The sequence below is a fragment of the Oncorhynchus keta genome, unplaced genomic scaffold (genome assembly GCF_023373465.1).
Source record: "Oncorhynchus keta strain PuntledgeMale-10-30-2019 unplaced genomic scaffold, Oket_V2 Un_contig_4826_pilon_pilon, whole genome shotgun sequence".
NCBI lineage: Eukaryota > Metazoa > Chordata > Actinopteri > Salmoniformes > Salmonidae > Oncorhynchus > Oncorhynchus keta.
Genome location: NW_026287979.1, coordinates 30,001 through 42,596, shown reverse-complemented (window position 1 = coordinate 42,596; position 12,596 = coordinate 30,001). Strand labels below are relative to the sequence as shown.

The window sequence follows — 12,596 nt, the reverse complement described above, 5'->3', positions numbered from 1 at the left end:
CATCCCGCTACCTTCTCATTCCCCTGACGGAACCACCATCCTGCTACCTTCTCATTCCCCTGACAGAACCACCATCCTGCTACCTTCTCATTCCCCTGACGGAACCACCATCCCACTACCTTCTCATTCCCCTGAAGGAACCACCATCCTGCTACCTTCTCATTCCCTGGCGGAACCACCATCCTGCTACCTTCTCATTCCCCTGGCGGAACCACCATCCTGCTACCTTCTCATTCCCCTGACGGAACCACCATCCTGCTACCTTCTCATTCCCTGACGGAATCATGGTCAGAAAAGAGCGAGGTCAGATCAGAGCAAGATAGAGAGAGAGAGAAAGATAACACTTGTGAGCAGAGCAGAGTCTCTAGAGGATCAGCACATTCCTAGAGTCAGACACAATGAGTTTAGTCAGGGTGAGATGAGCCCAGAGGGGCCCGGGAGGAGGAGAGGGTGAAGGCAGGTACTAATAGCCAAGAGAGAGACATTCATTCTGGTGTCAGGGAGGGTTGTCTGTGGCTAATATATTTGGTTGATCTAACCCCAGTCAGTCTCTCCAGAGCGGTGTCTCTAACCCCCAGTCAGTCTCTCCAGAGCGGTGTCTCTAACCCCCAGTCAGTCTCTCCAGAGCGGTGTCTCTAACCCCAGTCAGTCTCTCCAGAGCGGTGTCTCTAACCCCAGTCAGTCTCTCCAGAGCGGTGTCTCTAACCCCCAGTCAGTCTCTCCAGAGCGGTGTCTCTAACCCCCAGTCAGTCTCTCCAGAGCGGTGTCTCTAACCCCAGTCAGTCTCTCCAGAGCGGTGTCTCTAACCCCCAGTCAGTCTCTCCAGAGCGGTGTCTCTAACCCCAGTCAGTCTCTCCAGAGCGGTGTCTCTAACCCCAGTCAGTCTCTCCAGAGCGGTGTATCTAACCCCAGTCAGTCTCTCCAGAGCGGTGTATCTAACCCCCAGTCAGTCTCTCCAGAGCGGTGGATCTAACCCCCAGTCAGTCTCTTCAAAGCGGTGGCTCTAACCCCCAGTCAGTCTCTTCAGAGAGGTGGATCTAACCCCAGTTTTGGGACTATTTTATTGACTATTATTAAGTCAGGCAAGCTCAATCAAGCACATATACTGCATTTTAAATGATTTCAAAATCGTTTTTAAACCCACACTCTGCATGTTCCTACACAAAGAGGGAGGGAGAGAGGCTGGTAGAAGACCCTCTGCTGAGGTTAAAGTCACTGAAGGCTGGTAGGAGACCCTCTGCTGAGGTTAAAGACACTGAAGGCTGGTAGGAGACCCTCTGCTGAGGTTAAAGTCACTGAGACTGAAGGCAGGTAGAAGACCCTCTGCTGAGGTTAAAGTCACTGAGACTGAAGGCAGGTAGAAGACCCTCTGCTGAGGTTAAAGTCACTGAGACTGAAGGCAGGTAGAAGACCCTCTGCTGAGGTTAAAGTCACTGAGACTGAAGGCTGGTAGAAGACCCTCTGCTGAGGTTAAAGTCACTGAGACTGAAGGCTAGTAGGAGACCCTCTGCTGAAGTTAAAGTCACTGAGACTGAAGGCTGGTAGAAGACCCTCTGCTGAGGTTAAAGACACTGAGACTGAAGGCTGGTAGGAGACCCTCTGCTGAGGTTAAAGTCACTGAGACTGAAAGCTGGTAGGAGACCCTCTGCTGAGGTTAAAGTCACTGAGACTGAAGGCTGGTAGAAGACCCTCTGCTGAGGTTAAAGTCACTGAGACTGAAGGCTGGTAGAAGACCCTCTGCTGAGGTTAAAGTCACTGAGACTGAAGGCTGGTAGAAGACCCTCTGCTGAGGTTAAAGTCACTGAGACTGAAGGCTGGTAGAAGACCCTCTGCTGAGGTTAAAGTCACTGAGACTGAAGGCTGGTAGAAGACCCTCTGCTGAGGTTAAAGTCACTGAGACTGAAGGCTGGTAGAAGACCCTCTGCTGAGGTTAAAGTCACTGAGACTGAAGGCTGGTAGAAGACCCTCTGCTGAGGTTAAAGTCACTGAGACTGAAGGCTGGTAGAAGACCCTCTGCTGAGGTTAAAGCCACTGAGACTGAAGGCTGGTAGAAGACCCTCTGCTGAGGTTAAAGTCACTGAGACTGAAGGCTGGTAGAAGACCCTCTGCTGAGGTTAAAGTCACTGAGACTGAAGGCTGGTAGAAGACCCTCTGCTGAGGTTAAAGTCACTGAGACTGAAGGCTGGTAGAAGACCCTCTGCTGAGGTTAAAGTCACTGAAGGCTGGTAGAAGACCCTCTGCTGAGGTTAAAGTCACTGACACTGAAGGCTGGTAGAAGACCCTCTGCTGAGGTTAAAGTCACTGAGACTGAAGGCTGGTAGAAGACCCTCTGCTGAGGTTAAAGTCACTGACACTGAAGGCTGGTAGAAGACCCTCTGCTGAGGTTAAAGTCACTGAGACTGAAGGCTGGTAGAAGACCCTCTGCTGAGGTTAAAGTCACTGAGACTGAAGGCAGGTAGAAGACCCTCTGCTGAGGTTAAAGACACAGACTGAAGGCTGGTAGAAGACCCTCTGCTGAGGTTAAAGACACGGAGACTGAAGGCTGGTAGAAGACCCTCTGCTGAGGTTAAAGTCACTGAGACTGAAGGCTGGTAGAAGACCCTCTGCTGAGGTTAAAGTCACTGATACTGAAGGCTGGTAGAAGACCCTCTGCTGAGGTTAAAGTCACTGAGACTGAAGGCTGGTAGAAGACCCTCTGCTGAGGTTAAAGACACTGAGACTGAAGGCAGGTAGAAGACCCTCTGCTGAGGTTAAAGACACTGAGACTGAAGGCTGGTAGAAGACCCTCTGCTGAGGTTAAAGTCACTGAGACTGAAGGCAGGTAGAAGACCCTCTGCTGAGGTTAAAGTCACTGAGACTGAAGGCTGGTAGAAGACCCTCTGCTGAGGTTAAAGTCACTGAGACTGAAGGCAGGTAGAAGACCCTCTGCTGAGGTTAAAGTCACTGAGACTGAAGGCAGGTAGAAGACCCTCTGCTGAGGTTAAAGCCACTGAGACTGAAGGCTGGTAGGAGACCATCTGCTGAGGTTAAAGACACTGAGACTGAAGGCTGGTAGAAGACCCTCTGCTGAGGTTAAAGTCACTGAAGGCTGGTAGAAGACCCTCTGCTGAGGTTAAAGTCACTGAAGGCTGGTAGAAGACCCTCTGCTGAGGTTAAAGTCACTGAAGGCTGGTAGAAGACCCTCTGCTGAGGTTAAAGCCACTGAGACTGAAGGCTGGTAGAAGACCCTCTGCTGAGGTTAAAGTCACTGAGACTGAAGGCTGGTAGAAGACCCTCTGCTGAGGTTAAAGTCACTGAGACTGAAGGCTGGTAGAAGACCCTCTGCTGAGGTTAAAGTCACTGAAGGCTGGTAGAAGACCCTCTGCTGAGGTTAAAGTCACTGACACTGAAGGCTGGTAGAAGACCCTCTGCTGAGGTTAAAGTCACTGAAGGCTGGTAGAAGACCCTCTGCTGAGGTTAAAGTCACTGAGACTGAAGGCTGGTAGAAGACCCTCTGCTGAGGTTAAAGTCACTGAAGGCTGGTAGAAGACCCTCTGCTGAGGTTAAAGACACGGAGACTGAAGGCTGGTAGAAGACCCTCTGCTGAGGTTAAAGCCACTGAGACTGAAGGCAGGTAGAAGACCCTCTGCTGAGGTTAAAGACACTGAAGGCTGGTAGAAGACCCTCTGCTGAGGTTAAAGTCACTGAAGGCTGGTAGAAGACCCTCTGCTGAGGTTAAAGTCACTGAAGGCTGGTAGAAGACCCTCTGCTGAGGTTAAAGTCACTGAGACTGAAGGCTGGTAGAAGACCCTCTGCTGAGGTTAAAGCCACTGAGACTGAAGGCTGGTAGAAGACCCTCTGCTGAGGTTAAAGTCACTGAGACTGAAGGCTGGTAGGAGACCCTCTGCTGAGGTTAAAGACACTGAGACTGAAGGCTGGTAGAAGACCCTCTGCTGAGGTTAAAGACACTGAGACTGAAGGCTGGTAGAAGACCCTCTGCTGAGGTTAAAGACACTGAGACTGAAGGCTGGTAGAAGACCCTCTGCTGAGGTTAAAGTCACTGAGACTGAAGGCTGGTAGAAGACCCTCTGCTGAGGTTAAAGCCACTGAGACTGAAGGCTGGTAGAAGACCCTCTGCTGAGGTTAAAGACACGGAGACTGAAGGCTGGTAGGAGACCATCTGCTGAGGTTAAAGTCACTGAGACTGAAGGCTGGTAGAAGACCCTCTGCTGAGGTTAAAGTCACTGAGACTGAAGGCTGGTAGAAGACCCTCTGCTGAGGTTAAAGTCACTGAGACTGAAGGCTGGTAGAAGACCCTCTGCTGAGGATAAAGACACAGACTGAAGGCAGGTAGAAGACCCTCTGCTGAGGTTAAAGTCACTGAGACTGAAGGCTGGTAGAAGACCCTCTGCTGAGGTTAAAGTCACTGAGACTGAAGGCTGATAGAAGACCCTCTGCTGAGGTTAAAGACACGGAGACTGAAGGCTGGTAGGAGACCCTCTGCTGAGGTTAAAGTCACTGACACTGAAGGCTGGTAGAAGACCCTCTGCTGAGGTTAAAGACACTGAAGGCTGGTAGAAGACCCTCTGCTGAGGTTAAAGTCACTGAGACTGAAGGCAGGTAGAAGACCCTCTGCTGAGGTTAAAGACACAGAGACTGAAGGCTGGTAGAAGACCCTCTGCTGAGGTTAAAGACACTGAAGGCTGGTAGAAGACCCTCTGCTGAGGTTAAAGACACGGAGACTGAAGGCTGGTAGAAGACCCTCTGCTGAGGTTAAAGACACTGAAGGCTGGTAGAAGACCCTCTGCTGAGGTTAAAGTCACTGAGACTGAAGGCTGGTAGAAGACCCTCTGCTGAGGTTAAAGACACTGAAGGCTGGTAGAAGACCCTCTGCTGAGGTTAAAGACACTGAAGGCTGGTAGAAGACCCTCTGCTGAGGTTAAAGTCACTGAAGGCTGGTAGAAGACCCTCTGCTGAGGTTAAAGCCACTGAGACTGAAGGCTGGTAGAAGACCCTCTGCTGAGGTTAAAGCCACTGAGACTGAAGGCTGGTAGAAGACCCTCTGCTGAGGATAAAGTCACTGAAGGCTGGCAGGAGACCCTCTGCTGAGGTTAAAGCCACTGAGACTGAAGGCTGGTAGAAGACCCTCTGCTGAGGTTAAAGCCACTGAGACTGAAGGCTGGTAGAAGACCCTCTGCTGAGGTTAAAGCCACTGAGACTGAAGGCTGGTAGAAGACCCTCTGCTGAGGATAAAGTCACTGAAGGCTGGCAGGAGACCCTCTGCTGAGGTTAAAGACACTGAAGGCTGGTAGAAGACCCTCTGTAGACTTAACGATCCAAGAGCAGCGGCAGACAGGACCTAAAAGGTCAAAGATCACAGATGTGAAATAAGTCATTACTCTGGTGGTCCAGGCAGTCTCCCAAACTGCACTCTATTCCCTTAATAGCGCACTACGGACTCTGGTCAAAAGTACATACAACCAGTGTCAAGGTAAGGCTCAATACATAAAAACAAAGCTCCGTATAAGGAAACAGCCCAGAAAACAACGCAGAGACCCGGGTCATTAAAAATAACAGCATTCTTGTATGAGCTGCCAAACATGTTGCAGAACAGAACAATCTGAATTATTCCCACAATCTGGGAGGACCGATGCCGAGGCCAAGGGATGAATCTCAAATGGAACCCTATTCCCTATTGGTCCTGGTCAACAGTAGTGCACCCTATTCCCTATTGGTCCTGGTCAACAGTAGTGCACCCTATTGGTCCTGGTCAACAGTAGTGCACCCTATTGGTCCTGGTCAACAGTAGTGCACCCTATTGGTCCTGGTCAACAGTAGTGCACCCTATTGGTCCTGGTCAACAGTAGTGCACCCTATTCCTTATTGGTCCTGGTCAACAGTAGTGCACCCTATTCCCTATTGGTCCTGGTCAAAAGTAGTGCACCCTATTCCTTATTGGTCCTGATCAAAAGTAGTGCACTACAAAAGGGGACTGTGGTGCCATTGGGGACGCAGTAAATAGGTTTGGTTCAGCAGCTGTCGAAGGCCAGACTGATAAAGAAATCTGATCGTTTGGCAAGTCACTCCTTCAAAGCTGCTGGAGCCTGTTACCACCTACCTGGTGATATACTGTAGCCCTACCCAGTCTACCCAGTCTACAGTTATAGGAGTCTGTTACCACCTACCTGGTGATATACCGTAGCCCTACCCAGTCTACCCAGTCTACAGTTATAGGAGTCTGTTACCACCTACCTGGTGATATACCGTAGCCCTACCCAGTCTACAGTTATAGGAGTCTGTTACCACCTACCTGGTGATATACCGTAGCCCTACCCAGTCTACAGTTATAGGAGTATGTTACCACCTACCTGGTGATATACCGTAACCCTACCCAGTCTACAGTTATAGGAGTCTGTTACCACCTACCTGGTGATATACCGTAGCCCTACCCAGTCTACAGTTATAGGAGTCTGTTACCACCTACCTGGTGATATACCGTAGCCCTACCCAGTCTACCCAGTCTACAGTTATAGGAGTCTGTTACCACCTACCTGGTGATATACCGTAGCCCTACCCAGTCTACCCAGTCTACAGTTATAGGAGTCCGTTAACACCTACCTGGTGATACAGTGGGGCAAAAAAGTATTTAGTCAGCCACCAATTGTGCAAGTTCTCCCACTTAAAAAGATGAGACCTGTAATTTTCATCATAGGCACACTTCAACTATGACATCTAGCGATATACCAGACTCACTGCAGACCCCGAGAGACAGTTCCACTAGTCTAGACCCCGAGAGACAGTTCCACTAGTCTAGACCCCGAGAGACAGTTCCACTAGTCTAGACACCGAGAGACAGTTCCACTAGTCTAGACACCGAGAGACAGTTCCACTAGTCTAGACACCGAGAGACAGTTCCACTAGTCTAGACCCCGAGAGACAGTTCCACTAGTCTAGACCCCGAGAGACAGTTCCCTAGTCTAGACCCGAGAGACAGTTCCCCTAGTCTAGACCCCGAGAGACAGTTCCCTAGTCTAGACCCCGAGAGACAGTTCCCTAGTCTAGACCCCGAGAGACAGTTCCACTAGTCTAGACCCCGAGAGACAGTTCCACTAGTCTAGACCCCGAGAGACAGTTCCACTAGTCTAGACCCCGAGAGACAGTTCCACTAGTCTAGACCCCGAGAGACAGTTCCCCTAGTCTAGACCCCGAGAGACAGTTCCACTAGTCTAGACCCCGAGAGACAGTTCCACTAGTCTAGACCCCGAGAGACAGTTCCACTAGTCTAGACCCCCGAGAGACAGTTCCCCTAGTCTAGACCCCGAGAGACAGTTCCACTAGTCTAGACCCCGAGAGACAGTTCCCCTAGTCTAGACCCCGAGAGACAGTTCCCTAGTCTAGACCCCGAGAGACAGTTCCCTAGTCTAGACCCCGAGAGACAGTTCCACTAGTCTAGACCCCGAGAGACAGTTCCACTAGTCTAGACCCCGAGAGACAGTTCCACTAGTCTAGACCCCGAGAGACAGTTCCACTAGTCTAGACCCCGAGAGACAGTTATCCTAGTCTAGACCCCGAGAGACAGTTATCCCTAGTCTAGACCCCGAGAGACAGTTATCCCTAGTCTAGACCCCGAGAGACAGTTATCCCTAGTCTAGACCCCGAGAGACAGTTCCCTAGTCTAGACCCCGAGAGACAGTTCCCTAGTCTAGACCCCGAGAGACAGTTCCCCTAGTCTAGACCCCGAGAGACAGTTCCCTAGTCTAGACCCCGAGAGACAGTTCCCTAGTCTAGACCCCGAGAGACAGTTCCACTAGTCTAGACCCCGAGAGACAGTTCCACTAGTCTAGACCCCGAGAGACAGTTCCACTAGTCTAGACCCCGAGAGACAGTTCCACTAGTCTAGACCCCGAGAGACAGTTCCACTAGTCTAGACCCCGAGAGACAGTTCCACTAGTCTAGACCCCGAGAGACAGTTCCACTAGTCTAGACCCCGAGAGACAGTTCCACTAGTCTAGACCCCGAGAGACAGTTCCACTAGTCTAGACCCCGAGAGACAGTTCCACTAGTCTAGACCCCGAGAGACAGTTCCACTAGTCTAGACCCCGAGAGACAGTTCCACTAGTCTAGACCCCGAGAGACAGTTCCACTAGTCTAGACCCCGAGAGACAGTTCCACTAGTCTAGACCCCGAGAGACAGTTCCACTAGTCTAGACCCCGAGAGACAGTTCCACTAGTCTAGACCCCGAGAGACAGTTCCACTAGTCTAGACCCCGAGAGACAGTTCCACTAGTCTAGACCCCGAGAGACAGTTCCACTAGTCTAGACCCCGAGAGACAGTTCCACTAGTCTAGACCCCGAGAGACAGTTCCCTAGTCTAGACCCCGAGAGACAGTTCCCTAGTCTAGACCCCGAGAGACAGTTCCCTAGTCTAGACCCCGAGAGACAGTTCCCTAGTCTAGACCCCGAGAGACAGTTCCCTAGTCTAGACCCCGAGAGACAGTTCCCTAGTCTAGACCCCGAGAGACAGTTCCACTAGTCTAGACCCCGAGAGACAGTTCCACTAGTCTAGACCCCGAGAGACAGTTCCACTAGTCTAGACCCCGAGAGACAGTTCCACTAGTCTAGACCCCGAGAGACAGTTCCACTAGTCTAGACCCCGAGAGACAGTTCCACTAGTCTAGACCCCGAGAGACAGTTCCACTAGTCTAGACCCCGAGAGACAGTTCCACTAGTCTAGACCCCGAGAGACAGTTCCACTAGTCTAGACCCCGAGAGACAGTTATCCCTAGTCTACATAAACCCTCTTGGCCAACAGTGTGTTCTTTCAGCCCGGTAGCACCGTGATACGCTATATGATGACGTACAGTGTGTTCTTTCAGCCCGGTAGCACCGTGATACGCTATATGATGACGTACAGTGTGTTCTTTCAGCCCGGTAGCACCGTGATACGCTATATGATGACGTACAGTGTGTTCTTTCAGCCCGGTAGCACCGTGATACGCTATATGATGACGTACAGTGTGTTCTTTCAGCCCGGTAGCACCGTGACACGCTATATGATGACGTACAGTGTGTTCTTTCAGCCCGGTAGCACCGTGACACGCTATATGATGACGTACAGTGTGTTCTTTCAGCCCGGTAGCACCGTGACACGCTATATGATGACGTACAGTGTGTTCTTTCAGCCCGGTAGCACCGTGATACGCTATATGATGACGTACAGTGTGTTCTTTCAGCCCGGTAGCACCGTGATACGCTATATGATGACGTACAGTGTGTTCTTTCAGCCCGGTAGCACCGTGATACGCTATATGATGACGTACAGTGTGTTCTTTCAGCCCGGTAGCACCGTGACACGCTATATGATGACGTACAGTGTGTTCTTTCAGCCCGGTAGCACCGTGACACGCTATATGATGACGTACAGTGTGTTCTTTCAGCCCGGTAGCACCGTGATACGCTATATGATGACGTACAGTGTGTTCTTTCAGCCCGGTAGCACCGTGACACGCTATATGATGACGTACAGTGTGTTCTTTCAGCCCGGTAGCACCGTGACACGCTATATGATGACGAACAGTGTGTTCTTTCAGCCCGGTAGCACCGTGACACGCTATATGATGACGTACAGTGTGTTCTTTCAGCCCGGTAGCACCGTGATACGCTATATGATGACGTACAGTGTGTTCTTTCAGCCCGGTAGCACCGTGACACGCTATATGATGACGTACGGTGTGTTCTTTCAGCCCGGTAGCACCGTGATACGCTATATGATGACGTACAGTGTGTTCTTTCAGCCCGGTAGCACCGTGACACGCTATATGATGACGTACAGTGTGTTCTTTCAGCCCGGTAGCACCGTGACACGCTATATGATGACGTACAATGCTTTCAGCATTCATAGATAATGTGATAATGGCTGTGGCCACAGGGCTAGGATTCGGCTGCTACCGCTGTTGCTGCTAGGCATCTGGCACTACTTTACTCAGCTTAGCAGCACAATGCCATCTGATTGTGATCATCACTAACCCACTGAAGATAGACGTGTATACCCAGTCCACAGACCGAGCCCAGAGACCCAGCCCATAGTTACAGCCCAGACACCCAGCCCAGAGCTACAGCCCAGAGACCCAGCCCAGACACCCAGCCCAGAGACCCAGCCCAGAGACCCAGCCCATAGCTACAGCCCAGAGACCGAGCCCACAGCTACCCAGTCCAGAGACCCCGCCTACAGACCCCGCCCACAGACCCCGCCCACAGCTACCCCGCCCACAGCTACCCAGCCTACAGACCCCGCCCACAGACCCAGCCCACAGCTACCCAGCCCACAGACCCCGCCCACAGCTACCTTTGATGACACAAACCCTCTGGAACTACTAAGATTAGCTACAACCTCAGAGATCCCAGAGATACCAAGATGAACTTCAAGGCAACACAACCACTCCTTAAAGCGTTGAATTCAACTACAGTACAATGTGTCAGTTGACTGGAACGGAACGGAAACCAAGACAACCAACAACACAAACCCCTGATTGGTTTAAAGTAAACCAATTGGCCAATCAACGAAAAGATCCACCAAAAAACATCCCAATACCATCTTTCCCTCAGGAGGTGTGTGGAACTGGGCTAATTTGATTGGACAGCAGCCTGTTCTGTTCTGAGCCTCGCCAAGAGCAGCAACGTCAGGAAGAACTCTGTCAGTCCTGCCAGCTTTTCCCATTTGTGATAAGCGCTTAAGTTAATGTTATTACATAGTGACCTGCTCTCTAGAAACACATGGTGGGGAAAGCATTGTAACAATACTGGGCCCTGTTATCTGACAGGGTGAGACACATAAAACACTGACTCAGGTCAAACCTGGGCCAGGTCTGTTAGGTGAAGGCACGGCAGAGAGAAGAGACGCTGACTCAGGTTAAACCTGGGCCAGGTCTGTTTGGTGAAGGCATGGCAGAGAAAGAGTCAGGACGCGTAGAGAGTCAGGACGCGTAGAGAGTCAGGACGCGTAGAGAGTCAGGACGCGTAGAGAGTCAGGACGCGTAGAGAGTCAGGACGCGTAGAGAGTCAGGACGCGTAGAGAGTCAGGACGCGTAGAGAGTCAGGACGCGTAGAGAGTCAGGACGCGTAGAGAGTCAGGACGCGTAGAGAGTCAGGACGCGTAGAGAGTCAGGACACGTAGAGAGTCAGGACACGTAGAGAGTCAGGACACGTAGAGAGTCAGGACACGTAGAGAGTCAGGACACGTAGAGAGTCAGGACACGTAGAGAGTCAGGACACGTAGAGAGTCAGGACACGTAGAAAGAGACAGGATACAGAGAGTCAGGCCGTAGAAAGAGACAGGATACAGAGAGAGTCAGGCCGCGGAAAGAGACAGGACACAGAGAGAGTCAGGCCGCAGAAAGAGACAGGATACGTAGAGAGTCAGGCCGCGGAAAGAGACAGGATACGTAGAGAGTCAGGCCGCGGAAAGAGACAGGATACGTAGAGAGTCAGACCGTGGAAAGAGACAGGATACGTAGAGAGTCAGGCCGCGGAAAGAGACAGGATACGTAGAGAGTCAGGACACGTAGAGAGTCAGGACACGTAGAGAGTCAGGACACGTAGAGAGTCAGGACACGTAGAGAGTCAGGACACGTAGAGTCAGGACACGTAGAGAGTCAGGCTGTAGAAAGAGACAGGATACAGAGAGAGTCAGGCCGCGGAAAGAGACAGGACACAGAGAGAGTCAGGCCGTAGAAAGAGACAGGATACGTAGAGTCAGGCCGTGGAAAGAGACAGGATACGTAGAGAGTCAGGCCGTGGAAAGAGACAGGATACGTAGAGAGTCAGGCCGTGGAAAGAGACAGGATACGTAGAGAGTCAGGCCGTGGAAAGAGACAGGATACGTAGAGAGTCAGGCCGTGGAAAGAGACAGGACACAGAGAGAGTCAGGATACGTAGAGAGTCAGGCCGCAGAAAGAGACAGGACACAGAGAGAGTCAGGATACGTAGAGAGTCAGGCCGCAGAAAGAGACAGGATACGTAGAGAGTCAGGCCGTAGAAAGAGACAGGACACAGAGAGAGTCAGGATACGTAGAGAGTCAGGCCGTAGAAAGAGACAGGACACAGAGAGAGTCAGGATACGTAGAGAGTCAGGCCGTAGAAAGAGACAGGACACAGAGAGAGTCAGGATACGTAGAGAGTCAGGCCGCAGAAAGAGACAGGATACGTAGAGAGTCAGGCCGTAGAAAGAGACAGGACACAGAGAGAGTCAGGCCGTAGAAAGAGACAGGATACGTGAGAGAGTCAGGATACGTAGAAAGAGACAGGACACAGAGAGAGTCAGACAGTGGAAAGAGACAGGATATATAGTGACAGAGGAGTGGCTGAGCTATGGATGGAGTCTCAAGGCCACTGGGCTCGGGTGTAAAACTAGCTAATGCCTCGGATACTGATACGGTGTGTGTATATACAGGGTTATAAACAGGGCAGATGAGTCACACAGCAACAACACGTGACCCTGACCCAAACACAGCCCGGCCCTCGTCCCAAACCACATCATTAAAGAGGGGCGCTAGGCGGATGCCGGGGGGGGGGGTCCACAACAACAGCTGAGAGGGCTGAGAAGAAGAGCTATCCAAGAA

General features: G+C 51.3%; 1 protein-coding gene and 1 long non-coding RNA gene across 6 annotated transcripts in view; one reads left to right on the top strand and one right to left on the bottom strand.

Moving 5' to 3' along the window:
* LOC127924958 (FH1/FH2 domain-containing protein 3-like) overlaps positions 1–12,596 on the bottom strand; it is an 85,449-nt gene that overhangs the window by 46,080 nt on the left and 26,773 nt on the right. The window lies entirely within an intron of this gene.
* On the top strand, positions 1,653–5,326 carry LOC127924959 (uncharacterized). Of its 5 annotated transcripts, XR_008119415.1 has the most exons (7): positions 1,653–2,205; positions 2,384–2,611; positions 3,238–3,369; positions 3,800–3,891; positions 4,076–4,285; positions 4,330–4,487; positions 5,090–5,326. It is a non-coding gene; the product is annotated as an uncharacterized LOC127924959 (long non-coding RNA). The 5 variants fall into 5 exon arrangements; XR_008119416.1 differs by lacking the exon at positions 5,090–5,326 and having other exon boundaries at positions 4,076–4,259; positions 4,306–4,364; XR_008119418.1 differs by lacking the exon at positions 5,090–5,326 and having other exon boundaries at positions 1,653–2,021; positions 4,076–4,335.